The sequence below is a fragment of the Macaca fascicularis genome, chromosome 1, assembly GCF_037993035.2.
Source record: "Macaca fascicularis isolate 582-1 chromosome 1, T2T-MFA8v1.1".
Lineage (NCBI taxonomy): Eukaryota > Metazoa > Chordata > Mammalia > Primates > Cercopithecidae > Macaca > Macaca fascicularis.
Window position 1 is genome coordinate 30,418,808 of NC_088375.1, and position 14,459 is coordinate 30,433,266.

A 14,459-nucleotide genomic window follows, 5' to 3' on the forward strand; every position below is an offset into this window, starting at 1 on the left:
AAATTTCTATTGCTGGCTTGAATTTCTCCCCAGAAAATGAGGTTTTCTTTTCTATCACATTATCAGACTGCAAATTTTCCAAATTTTTATGCTCTGCTTCCTCTTAAATGCTTGGCCACTTAGGAATTTCTTTCACCAGATATTCTAAATCATCTTTCTCAAGTTCAAAGTTTTATAGATCTCTAGGGCAGAAGCAAAAGTTGCTGCCAGTCTCTTTGCATAGCAAGAGTGACCTTTATTCCCATTCGTAAAAGTTCCTTATCTCCATCTGAGAGTACATTTTCTACTGACTGCTTGTGTGTGTGTGTGTGTGTGTGAGAGAGAGAAAGAGATTGTGTGTGTGTTTGTGTGTGTGTGTGGGGGGGGGGGTGGCCATAGTTCCCTATTTCTTTGTGTGTCTTTTCATGTTTTTGGTGAATAGTGGACATTTAAAATAATATAAAGTAGAAGTTCTGGAAATCAGACTTCCTGCCTTCTCCAGTGTTTTTTGTTGTTGTTGGTTGTTGTTGCTGTGGCTATTTGTTTATTAATTTTTCTGGATTAATTCTGTAAAGTCTGTATTATTTGTGAAATGAAGTCATAGAAATCACTCCTTTTTTAGCTTGCTCAGCTAAGGATTGGGGAGGAGTTTTCTTAAATATCTTTTGTTAATAAATTTCTCACCCATTACTGAGAGGCTCTTTGTGGGTGTTTTGGGGCAGGCTTTCAACACTTTTGAAGTCTTGGGCATGCACATAGCTCTCTAATGCAAGCATCCTTCTGGATCCCCAGGAATAAGCTGGAGTTTTTCAAAGCCCCCATAAGTGTCTTATTCCCCAGATTTTTCATAAAGTTTTCTGACAAGCTTCTTGTTTGCCTCAACTGATATCAATGCCACAGGCCACTGCAATGTTAAACAATTAGCAGATTGTTTTCAACAAGTGTTATGGAGATAGAACTTTTCTCATTGTGGGAGCTCTGAGTCTGGTCAGATAACAAACCTTATGAATAGGGCTTTTCCAGGGAGTTGCTAGATGATTCTCCAGGGATGGGGCTTTTTGGGGAGGTTCAAAACCATTCTGCATCTTTCAGTGGCTGCTAGACTGCTGGTTTCACAGCTTCCATGGTTCCAAGATTGCTGGGATTTCAAGACTATTGTAGAACTGAGTAGAGGAAGATGAAAATATGCAAGATCAAATGCCACAAAACCCAGTGGTCTTAATGATACTTAGCTGTTTTTCTTGAATAAATGCCCCTCTTACCTTTGCAAACCTTTGGTTAATTACCAGATTTCTGAAAAAGCTGATTTTGACATTTTTTCCCCAGTATTCTCATCGCTTTTATGGAGGGGCAGATTTTTGGAGGCTATTACACTGCCATTCTGAAAACATTTCCTTCCCTCATCTTTAAAAGCTTTTTCTCTCCGGACCATAAGAAAAAATTTAGAAAGTGCACAAAAGTACACAGAAGTAGAAAAAAAAGTCACGTGTATGTATAAGTTCATCAGCACTTAAATATCTTTCTTTCTGGATTTTATTATCTGCATTTCCATAAAATTTATTGATTTTCATCTGACTGTAGTCGTCGTGCAGCATGAGAAGAAGAAAAGAGATTTCAGAAGTGGAAGATATTGTGTTTGGTGGCTAAGAAGATGGTGGATTTGAGGAATAAGTCCAAGTTGGAAAATATGAATAATGTAAACACAAAAATTAAAACTACTCATAATCCACCCTTAAGAAATAAATACTGATGACATATTGAGGTGATTTTTTGGTTCCTATGAATATATTTACATAATATATACCCTATATGGATACAGACATACACAAACATGTATATATCTATTAGTATATTTTTTAACAAATTATTATCATGTGGTAGTTTATGCTTTTTCCCTTAACATTATATAATCAACATTTTCTTATGTCTTTAAATATAATTATTTGAAAACAGACTATTCCATCAAATAGATGTATTCTAATAAGGAGTTCCTTCACATTGGGCAGTTTTGCTATTTTCAGTATTATTAATAATTTTGCCTCAAATATCCTGTGCATTGTCTGTCTACATTCCTCATTAATTCATTAGACTAAATTGCTAAAGATTAAGTATTAAAATCCATAATACTATTTGTATTTTCTATAAGAGTCATTGCTGTGTTGGAGAGCAGGGATGTCTGAGCATATTTTCTCTATTTTATGTAATATTTTTCTAGAGCTATATATTAGACACAGTAAAGTACATAAATCACAGGGCTGGTGAATTCTCACAAAGTGAATGCACTAGTGTAACCATCATCCAGATCAAGGTCATGATGATGGTAGTGCAATACAGCACCATGCCAGGTACAATGGGAGAAAGAAGGCACAGAGAAGAGATCTGCCTTTCATGTACACACGAATAAATTATTAGTTGTATGACTGTCATGGAGGTCCAGACATTTTAAGGTTATAGGATGTTGGGTAAGGAATTTTTAAGTGGGAACTGTTGTATAAGGGAAATAAAAGAACAGCAGTCTCAAGTGCCAGGGATGGGAGGGATAATACTGTCAGAGTAACAACCAAGATTTGGGGCAAGAATAAAACCTGAGATGAGAAGAGAGACTTCTTGGCTTGGCTTTACGGTTATCACCTTGGAAGTCTTTCTTAAAGGCAAAGTTAACCGTATGTATTCTCTGAGTACCTATTATATGTCTAAAACTGGGGAAGGTCCTATGCAAGTAGGAAGACTAGAAGAGTAGTGACAGATTAATTTGAGGTTGAATCCTGGTCTTCCTACTTTCTGTCCAGGTGATCTGGAACAAGAGATTTAAATTTTCTGTAGCTCAGGTTTTTCATTTCTAAAATGGGAACAGTGATATGTACTTTGCAGAATTGTTATCAGTATAAAATGAATTAAAGCATGTCAGTGTAAAATGAGTTAAGGAATGTAGTACCTGACAATAGTAAATACATGTTAGTTCTTCGCCACCCCCCCATGATACAGATTTTTTTTCTCAAGAAATTTGGTCTGGCATGGTGGTTCATGCCTGTCATTTCAGAACTTTGGGAAGCCAACATGGATGATTTGAGGTCAGGAGTGCGAGACCAGCCTGGCCAACATGATGAAACCCTGTCTCTACTAAAAATACAAAAATTAGTCAGGCATAGTGGCAGGGGCCTGTAATCCCAGCTACTCGGGAAGCTGAGGCAGGATAATCACTTGAACTTGGGAGGTGGAGGTTGCAGTGAGCCAAGATAGCACCACTGCACTCCAGTCTGGGTGACAAAGTGAGACTTAATCTAAAAAAAAAAAAAAAAAAAAAAGGAAATTTATAGTCAAGGTAGTTAAGATTAGGGCGAGAGAACAGACAGTGCAATGGGTAGAGATCCTGAGTAGTTAAATATGAAGTGATGTGGTCAGATAAGAGAAACAGTTGTATAAAGAAGGAAAATATAGGTTATCCTTCATCTGCTGTGCCTGTATTTCTTCTAACAAGAATTTATTCACATGTTAGCCCACACACTGTACTTAAACTAACTAATTAACTGTAGATGTCAAGATCTGTGAGGCTACATGCATTTTACACATTACCTAATGTTCAGCTTCGATTCATTGAAGAGACAAATATCAGGTTCTGCTAGATATGAAATGATAATGAAAATTATCTTATTTTGGATACTTTGGAAGCCTGCTTTGTGTTTTTCCTCCAGAGTCAGTATTATATTAATGTCCTATGAATTTTCAATACCATTTACTGAGCAACTATTAGATAGAAGTAATAGTCTTTTTCTCCCTCTTATTAATCTCTTTTATTCTTCTATTTAATCATTAAGAAATATAGCCTTTTATAATAGTCACTAATATGTGACTATTTATAATAGAAAATAATATGATAATCAATCATATGCACGTTGATATAATATGGCACAATTTGCCAGAGATAAGTTATACAGAAGGAGGAAATAAGAAGAAGAAGAAGAGCAAGTTGAGTGTTCTATGGTTTTGTCAGTTTTGTCCCTTCCAATTTGCTAAAGGTTATGTGTTTTCCTTTACTGCAGTGAATAGGCCAGGGGAAGAAGCTTGAAACAAGGAGGTCCTGTTATATGCCAATATTGATCTATACCAACTCTAGATGAAGCTGAAAAGGTTCTGGGGTAAAATCCAAGGACACAAGTAATGGACATTTAAGAATCACTGCATTTTCTTTCTAAGTAAGAATGTAGAAGTCAAGCTTTATATAATTCAAGAGGATCAGAAAGGTAAGAATAACCTAGGGAGAAGAGCAAGGAAGTGGGATTCTAGGAGAAAAGGTGTTTTTGTTTGTTTGTTTGTTTGTTTGTTTGTTTTGGCAGGAGGTGTGACAAAGATGGAAAAGAGAAAGTAAGAAAAATTATGGGTAACCCCACAAGAAAAGCAAATACGAAGGTCAAATTGGGTGAGTAAGAATAAGTGCATGAAATAAAGAGGGATGAACAAACAGGGGGTGGGAAATTTTCAGGGTAGGAGAAAAAGATGGGAAACTTGAAAAAAATGGGAATACGGGAGAAAAGGGTATTAGTATTGAGCTTTGAAGGAATAGTTGAGGGAATTATAGAAGGTCAAATGATGGAAATGGGCGCAGCTTGAGAGGAAAAAAAGAGTCACTGGGCGAGGATGACAAGAAAGGCAAAATGATGAGGCTTTGCCTTTGACTCTTGAACTGTGTTTAGTGAAGCTAAAGGCACAAACTTATTAGGCTATAAAGTGAGGTAAAGTACTATCAAAGGAGAGAGACAAAGAGTACCTCATATCAATTCCTATTACAGTTCTTTAAGATTTCTGTTTTATGCAAGGATCTCACTTTCTTCCCACCTCATTCTATAATGTAGTAGTATTCTAACACTCATGTACTTCAAGGTACTTGTGGGAGAGAACATTCTGTAAGAATAACATATACAACTTATAGATTTCTTATTTGTAGCACATGAGGAGTTCATTAAAACACACAAAAAATAACAAGACAAAAAACTCGACCACCCCGCTCCCCCTCACCCCGCCAAAGCTCATTCATGGGTTCCGTCCTTTAATCTCATCCGTTTACATAAATGTGAAACACCTGACCAAGTTTTCAAGTAATTTGTCACTCATCTTACCTCCTAAGGAAGACTATGTTTTCATTTAACAACAAATAGGCCAGGTGCTGTAGCTTATATCAGTAATCCCTTTAGAAGGCCAAGGTAGGAGGATCGCTTGAGGCCAGGAGTTTGAGACCAGCCTAATATACCAGGACCCTTGATTCCACAAAAGACAAAAAGCATTAGCTGGGCATGGTGGTGCTCACCTGTAGTCCTAGCTCTCCAGGATGCTGAGGCAGGAGAATCATTTGAGCAAAGGAGTTCAAGGTTACAGTGAGCTGTGATCACATCACTGCATTCCAGTCTGGGCAACTGAGTGAGAACCTGTCTCTATAAAACAAATGAACAACTTAACAACAAATACTTGTTAACAGATACTTAATTTACTATGTGCCAGATATGTACGCCAGGCACCTGAACAACATGAAAGTAGAATTCATCATTTTCCTCTAGCCATGTCTATTTGCTTGTGTACTCAGACAGTTTGGGGACAAGGAGAGGATTGCAGTGTTGTTGATGGTGGTGAAGGTGGAAGGATCATCCCAGGGATAGCATTATTAATCCCATATCATAATAAGGCCTGAGTGAAAAGACCCTTGACCTGGCAAAAGTGTAAACAGTAGCTACAAATTTGCTGTCCCTAGGGCCCAATGTTTGGCTGAGGTGTCCTCACTTAGGGTGCGTGTGGCCAGACCTCTGTAGTAACTCAGAGCAGCAGCAGGAGAAATAAGGAAGTGGCACCGTCTCGGGACCTGAAAATCAAGCTAGAAGATCCCTAATTGTTCATCTGTCATCAGCACATAAACAACCCTTTTCTACTGGTACTCAGACAAGGCAGGCTTGCTTCAATGCATTACTTGCTCTAAAGATCTTAATTTATAAAATAATAGACCAGGAATGGCGGAAGGGGTGTGTGTATGTGTTCATATGTGTGTATAATGTACATCTCTTCTTTGACCCCCTTTGGTTTCCGATATTTGGGTTATTAACTAAGCTGATTGTGACTGCCCTCTACATTTATTTAAATAAGAGTATTTTAAAAAGAAACTTAGCATAGGCCTTGGCTCAGTTATAGCGCCTGTGTATAAAAGCACCCAAGGGGTTTACATGGCCAGACTTTTCACGACTTCTGTATTCTTGGCTGGCCTCCCTTCTCTGAAACCTCAGCTGAGGAGGGACCCAACTGTAAGAGATTTCTTTTCTGTGACATTTGCTATTTGTTGCTGGCTCACTGTTTCGGTGGGGGAGGTGTCATGCTAAAGTCTGTAGGGGTAGTAGACCATGCACTTTTTGAGACTATTACTCATCTCTCTTATGGAGAATGTCACCCAGTGTCACTTCCCCCAGTTTTTGGTGTTTTAGAGCCGGCTAACTCCTTGTCACTCATGCAGCAAGGAGCAGACTTCAGAGCTTCAGGCAGAGAAAGTGGGGGAGGAGGCATCTCGCTTTCCCTCCCCCTTTCTTTTCAGCCTTTCTGCATTTAGGTGAGCCTTTCTGGCTGTGTGTCCCTTGAGGAGTGTGGCAGACTTGCTTTGCCCTTTAGCTTTGTGGTGAAGAGTCTTTTGCTTATTTTAAATAATATGACAATCTTCCTGGGCTGTAGGGCTTGAGAAGGTGAACTTGTCAACAGAAATGTCTGTTGGTTTCAGTTTCTGCCTATTACCCTGTGAAACCAAGGCACGGGGTAAAATTTCTCAGTTTTGTTTTCTCATATTTCAAGGTCTTCATATTTTACTCCCAACATTTTAATGCACGAGAGCTTTCTATCTAAACTGTGATTTGCGCTTAAGTTTAAACTAAATGTTTTCTCTAGATTGAGGTGGATCTTGGATGACCTATCCCTTTCCTCCCCATGTGCAGTGGCATGCCTCAGTCCCACAGAGCCGCTTTCCCTATGATAGGCTAGGTCAGGGGACAGAAGGCTTTTGTATTCAGCTATGTATGTGGGACACTGGATTAGATAAAGTTGCACAGCTTTCTTTGGGAGTCAGTCAACACATATCCATTATTGAGTCCTCTTATATGCCAGGCACTGTATGGGTGCTGCAGACGTAAGGCCTCTCACATCTCTAGGATCACCGACTTTTATTTTATTGTGTAGCATCTCTTGAGTCTGGGGTGCTAAGGAGCATGCTTTGGGAAAGCCTGTCTAGCTTGCAGAAGAGCTAATCTATTATTTTTAAAAACCCTAGGAGGTGATTCTATAATGGCTTTTTATATTCTCTTCATGGAGGTTTACTGTCTAGAAGACCTTATGTCTAATTCATATATTATTCAGGTCAGGCTAGCTTAGCAAGGCAACATGATTGAATGCAGACAAAGGAACTATATAGTCCTGGCTCTGTTACTCCATTCCTCTGTCCCCTCCATGTGACCCACACTTCCACTAGTCTCAGTGGGTCTGAGAACAAATCTGAGAGGCAGAGCCACATTAGTGGCTAAGAGCTCCAACCTCAGACACGTGTTCAAAATTCTTGCTGCCTCTAATTTACTGGCAGCTGTGTGTCCCTTGAGCAAATTACTTATCTCACTGCCTCAGTTTGACCTCACAGGGGGTTATTTGCAGGAATTAGATGTGATAGAATATTTTAGAAATTATCAGTATGCCTAGCACATAGGAAATGCTTAACAAATGATAGTTACTATCATGAAAAAATATCTTCCTCCTCAGATGAGCTGAAATTTTATAGCCCATTACCCCATTCACCTGCTAATTTGGGACTTTGAGCACTCACAAATTCTCTTCATTCTCCTCTTCCTCCCCCTCATCAACACTTTGTAATTGAGCATCTACTTTGTCATGAGTCATGTGTAGTAAAAGCATTTATTTGCATTATGGCTTGCAGTCCCTCATCCTTTAAGCCTCTGCTGAATTGTTTTCTTCTGAACAAAGTTTATTTTAATCAAGTTATTTAAAATTGCAAACTTCTCCTCCCTGAAACTCCTAATCTCCCTCGCCATGCTCTCCCCCACTCCATAGGGCTTACTTTCTAACATATTGCATATTTATTTACTCTATTTATTTATTTTTTGTTTGTAACCCCTTTTAGAATACGAGGTCCATAAAGACAGAGAAATAAACATTTTTTTTAAAATTGATGCTTTCTAAATTCCAATCCAGTGCCTAACATATAATACATGCTCCATAAGTATTTGTTCAGCAAACTGGTGAATGTCATTTATTGAGCAATAACAAAAAAATTGTGACCATAAAAACGCTTATTTTTGCATATAAAGAAAACAATTTCTCTTAAGTTATGAAAATTGCCTAAGGTGATAGTAGGATTTGGAGTCTGGGTTTGACTTAATCTGATTTGAGAGCCCAATCCTTGATGATTTTTCTCCACTATCCTTGTCACGTAACTACGCTTGGGAGTTTTCAAGAAATGTTTCCTATGTGCTCACAAAAATCTCATTCCTGCCACACCTGGTGTTAGATGGCAGAGCTGTGTGGTCTGTGCCACAGGAGGGAGAAGGCCTCTGACTTCTTCATGTTACTCACTTTTAGAAGGGCTCCAGAGAGGTGGTGTTTGTACTATTACATTTTCCAGAGTGTTACCTGAGTCTTGAGTGTTACTTTCAGCCATGAGCACATAGGCTAGATGAGGTGTGATCTGAACACCTTTACTTTTTAAAAAATCTTTACTTTCCTGTAACAACTAAGGTTTATAGCTCACCACTCTTGTGTGAATCTCTAAACAGTGTATTGTTCAGCTTTTGGGAATTTGAGTGCTAAGCGTAGATCTCGCTGTGTGTGGAAAGTGTGACATTTCCCCTGTTGAATGACAGCTTCCAGGAGATGATAAACTAACCGGTCTCTGGGCCATGGACTGTCTTTAGTTTTCCTGAGAGTTTATAGGAGCCTCTTGGGGAAGTCAGTGGGCATGATTACAAGCAAAAAACATAAGAGTCAGCACACTTGGGACATCTGGTGAGGCTGATGGATGGACCAGGCTCTGGGCATGTGAAAGAAATGTGGCCAAATAGAGTGGCTGCTTTTTATTTACTGCTTCTTATCTCACCACCACCTCTCTGCAGGCTTCAGGAGCAGGGCAAAGCAGAATGATTGTTTGATATGAAAGAAATGTCTTTAGCTGGCCTAAGCTGAAGGGCAGGAAGTTCAATCAGCAAATGGTCAAGATAAGCCAAGGACGGGTAAGAATCTGTACCTGGACTCCTGGCATATTCTGTACTCAAATAAAAAAGATGGCTCAGTTGACACAAGGGTCTTAGTGAAGGTGGCCCTCACCATAACTGTTTCTTGCATTGCATTATGTCAATTTACACTGGTTGGCTAGATTCCAACTTCCTGCCTGGAAAGCAAGGGTCTTTCTACCAGTGTTCTGAAAGCAGAGTTGGGGAAGCCGGCAAGAGTGTGATGCATTTCCCATTCACAATGCATGGTCTCTCCCTCTTTGTGTTGGGTCAGTTACCTAAGCCCACAACTGTACATGCTGCCCCCTAGGTCCAGGGACCCTTTTTAGAAAACCAATCTTCAGGCTGAGGGCGGTGGCTCACACCTGTAATTTCAGCACTTTGGAAGGCTGAGGTGGGCAGATCACGAGGTCAGGAGATCAAGACCATCCTGGCTGACACAGTGAAACCCCGTCTCTACTAAAAATACAAAAACTTAGCCAGGCGTGGTGGTGGGCACCTGTAGTCCCAGCTGCTGGGGAGGCTGAGGCAGGAGAATGGCGGGAACCCAGGAGATGGAGCTTGCAGTGAGCCGAGATGACGCCACTACACTCCAGCCCGGGAGACACAGCAAGACTCTGTCTCAAAGAAAAAAAAAGAAAACAAATCTTCAAATTCTACCAATGTGTGAAAGGGAAAATATGAAGAAGATAAGGGAATCGGGGATTCCAACTGCTACTGAAAAAAGTCCTTGCTTGGTCCTTCTTATTCTAGACAGCCCTTTCACCCCACTTCCAGAGACGCTGAGCCCTCAGTTCCTGAGCCCCTTGAAGATTTTCTAGTGTTAATTGGGTTGGTTCTTCTCAGCTTTGTCTGCTGTCAAGATGAGATTCAGCCTTCTCAGACCTGCTAAGTTAGTTTGCACTTGTCCATCTGCTTCTAGCTGAGAGACCAAGTTATGTTGCTTTGGCCTTTTCTCCTATTCTAACTGTTCCTGTGGATTTGTGTGTTTTGAAAGATTCCTTTATTTTTGCTTTTAAGAGGAAGTAAAATTAGATGCATATATTAAATTTGCCACCTTAACTAGGAAACTCTGAAAAAAACGTCTTTCTTTTCTTCAGAGCTGACTTGATCCTTTTCAGGAGGAGCCATCTGTTGGCTACTGGAGGAAAAAATTTCACAGTATTCATTTGGATTTAAATTAGTTAAATCTGATCATTTAATCCATTCCTTTAAGTAATGCTCAGACTACAGGAAGCAACAACAATGACAACGACAACTGTGTTCTCTCTGACTGCTCCACTATTCTGTTTCTCTCAAAGATGGTATCCAGACATCTGGATAAGGAGGTCTGAGGGGAGGATTTTGGCCCTCTGGGGCCCATGTTCTCTGGACTCTGGGTGATGTTTGTGTTTACCTGTTTGCTGTTTGCCTTCCTGGTATTTTGTTGTGAAGTCAGTGGCTGGTCTCTTGTTGCCCCGTTTCTCTCCTGGCTTGCTCAGAACCTAGTAGTGTCCCTTTTGCTGGCCTGGCTTAGCCCTGTCTCCCACTGGCTCCAGGCCCTGGGGGCTTCACTGTGTCCTTCTGCTAATTCACTGACTCCAAGGTCCCGCTCAGCCTCTTCAATAAGGCCACTGCCACTGTGGAATCGGCAGCTCGTGGCTGGATCTTGACTCATCCCTGATACCTCATGGGAACCAAAGGTTACTTTGGAAAGCTGAACTTAAGAGACTTCCTCCACACTGAGCTTCCTAATTGATGTTGTCATATACCAGGTTGGTGTAATTATTCCCCAGATGCCTCAACAGGGAGCAGGCAATAAGCAGCTCCTCTTGCCCTCAGTTTTACTCTAATGCATTCCCCAACCCATGGGTCAAAGCCTGGAATGGGGTCAATTGGAATACACATGATTAAGAGTCTTGCTCTCCTGCCTTCTAATTTTCTCTGTTTTATTAAAAGTTCAAGGGGGAGTGGACTTTCCTTTTATTTCCAGAGTCATATCTTTGAGCAGCAAGCCTCACGGGGGGTTTGCCATCAGAGACCCAGGGACCTATCATCTCCACACGATGAGCCATGTCTGCGAGTTGGGTTCTTGATGTGGGATAATAAAAGAGTTTGGAAATATCCTCTGTTAGAATATTGGCTTCAGAATAATTCTGTTTTGTATATCAGAAACCGAATATTAGTGCGTTTTTTCTCTTTGCATATCTTTTGTAAAATATCCTGGTATTTTCCCAGAAATGAACTTCTTAGGCTGACTTAGTCAAGAAAAGCAAAAAAGTGGAACAGGTATAATTTTACAAAATCTTACCCACTGCATGTGTGATGTAATCACATTGATGTAGTTTGAAAAGAATCAGAAACCCTGGGGCTGGCTAAGCATTCAGTATTTAGAAAATGTTTTGGACTATGGGACTCTGGTTACTGAAGCTGACACAATTCCAGGTTTTAGGATAGAGATGAATTATCTGAATATTAGCTGTGTGAAGTAGGGCCATTACTTAACAATCCTCCGTTTGTAAAGTTGGGTTGTTAAGATGATTAAATGAGAGGTTTGTAAAACATTTATGCTTTAAAAGGTTTATAAGGTGTTATCACCACTATTGATATCATTACAGTCGAACCCTGAACAACACACAGGGGTTGGAGGTGTCAACTCCCCTGATGCTATGCAGTTGCAAATCTGCATTTAACTTTCAACTCCCCAAAAATGTAACTATTAATAGCCTACTGTTGACTGGAACCCTTAACTATAACATAAACAGCCATTTTGTACTGTTTTGAATTTTGTATGTTATTAATATGTGTATTATATGCTATATTCCTACAACAAAGTTAGGGAACAGAAAATGTTAGTAAGAAAATCATAAGGAAGAGAGACTATATTTACTGTTGGTTAAGTGGAACTAGATCATCACAAAGATCTTCATCTTCATTGTCTTCATGTTAAGTAGGCTGAGACAGAGGAGGCAAAGGAGGAGTTGCTCTTGCTCAGGGGTGGCAGAGGTGGAAGAATATCTCTGTATAAGCGGACCCACACAGTTCAAACCTGTATGGTTCAAGGATCAACTGTACTATTCAGAAGAAGTCCACTGCCTTAATTTGAAACATTTCAAAGCTTAGGTTATTCTAGTTTTGCTGATTTAGAGCACTCCCATTCGCCAGAAGCATCTTTGGACCAGCAGATTAAAGATTCAGGGAGCAGCCAATGCCTTAAAGATTTTTAGAAATAATTAAAGACAGCATTAATGAACACATGGGCAGTCTGACTGAAGATGCCACCTTGCATAAACGTGGCCCAAACCTTGTCAACTTTGCTTTGTTTTGACAGTTTTACATTTATGTAAAGTCTTAAGAGTTGGTGACTCTTTTTGATTAAGTGGGGTTAATACGGATGGAGAGTGCAATAACTTCTGTAAACATAAGAAATCATTTTTTAACTCTTAGCTAATTCAGCAAGATAAATAAAATAATGAGCTTGATTTCTTTAACTTAAAGCATTTTTAAGGGAGTAAGAATGCTAATTTTTTTAAAAAAATATTGTTGGGTTATGAAATCTTTTAGTGACGTTTATGTCTTTTTCCCCTGAAAACTTCACATTTTCTTTAATGACATCTGTTATTTTTATTATCAGAAAAAATGATAGAGAAAAGCAAAATGACAAAAGATATTATAGAATTGGGTTTTATATCTTAAGATAATAAACATATTCTAATTATCACCTTAGGATTGATCCTTTGTAGGTGTGCTTTCTGTTTTACCAATCTGTTTGAACTTGCAGAAATTAAAACTTTCCTGGAAATGGCTTAAATTTAAACAAAATATCATGTTAGCCCCAAGGCAGGATGTTGTTGCTAAAGATTAGTTTAGAAACAATGATCTCTGTGTATTGCTGTATTTCATCAATATTTTTTACTTAAGACCATTTGACAGGGATGCTATCCTTGGGTTTGAATGAACATGGAAAGATTTTGTATGTGTTTTTTGTTGTCTGCTTTTTGTATATATAATCACTCATAATGTATAAAATATTCATAAGTTAAAATATAAGGAACTTTTGAAAAATTAGGCAAGTCATCTTTGCTCTCATTATCTGCAAAATAAAGAGAGGCTTTCTAAAGCTCTTTGAGCTGTAGAATTCTCCTTCTCTGGGAACTCAACCCAGTAGCTAGCTCTAGGAGGAAGCTGAGAAAAAATGCTATTCTCAAGAGTAGCCACATGGTGGTGGAATAACTCCTCACAAAAATAGTATTCAGCTTCCCTGAAAGCAAAATGATTACACCCCGAAATTGAGTCATTCAAGGATCCCAGGAAACACATGATGAAACGAAGAGAGGAGCCAGCTCTGCGTGCTTCTGGGTCCCAGTGAAAAGAGAAACATCATAATATTCCTGTACAAAAAGTAGCTAGAACTCTACTTTGTGAGGCAATTCATGAAACTTTATTTCCCTTCTCATCTTGTGTTTGAAAGATATTTTTGAGTATTAAACTGTATATTTGTAATTAAATAAAGACCCTCATTTACTGTGTGCCTCTGCAATCTTTATTCCTTTAGCCTCAGTCAGCTATTTCTTGGCCTTGCATCCCCTCTAGCTGTGCCCTAATTTTTCTCCTTTCGTTTTCAGCTAAGTGAACGTATTCATGACTGTAATTCATTTACACTTCAACACATCACAGTTCGGAGTCTAGACTCACTTCTAAAGGTCACCAATGAACTTTGTATTGCGAAACCCAAGGATGCTTTCTCAGTCCGTATCTTATGCCCTATCTTAAAACCCTCTGGTTTACTTTCTTGTCTCCAATCTGTCCTGGCGTTCCTCCTGCTTCTTTGAGTCATTTCTTTCTGGTCTTTGGGGGCTCTTCCTCTTCTGTGTGTCCAGTAACTACAATACCCCAGGTTTCCATCATTACCCCAAAGTCTTCATTTCTTTACATACTTTGCTTGGGGAATTTCATCCCTGTATTGTTTCATTTGTCATTGGAATGACAATTAATGTCAAACTTAATCTTTACCCTAGAACTCATAAATCTTTAGCTTGATATGTCCCAGAGGAATCTCAAACTCAACATATCTGAAACTGTCTTCATTGTTATTCTCTGTTCACCAATGGTTCCTTTATTTTTCGCTTAATTACTGGCATCACCATCTTGTTGCCCAAACCAGAGATTAAAGAATTATGTAAGACTTCTCATTGTCCTGGGCCTTCTACATCTCGGCAATCAGCAAGGCCTAATGGTTTTAGCTCATAA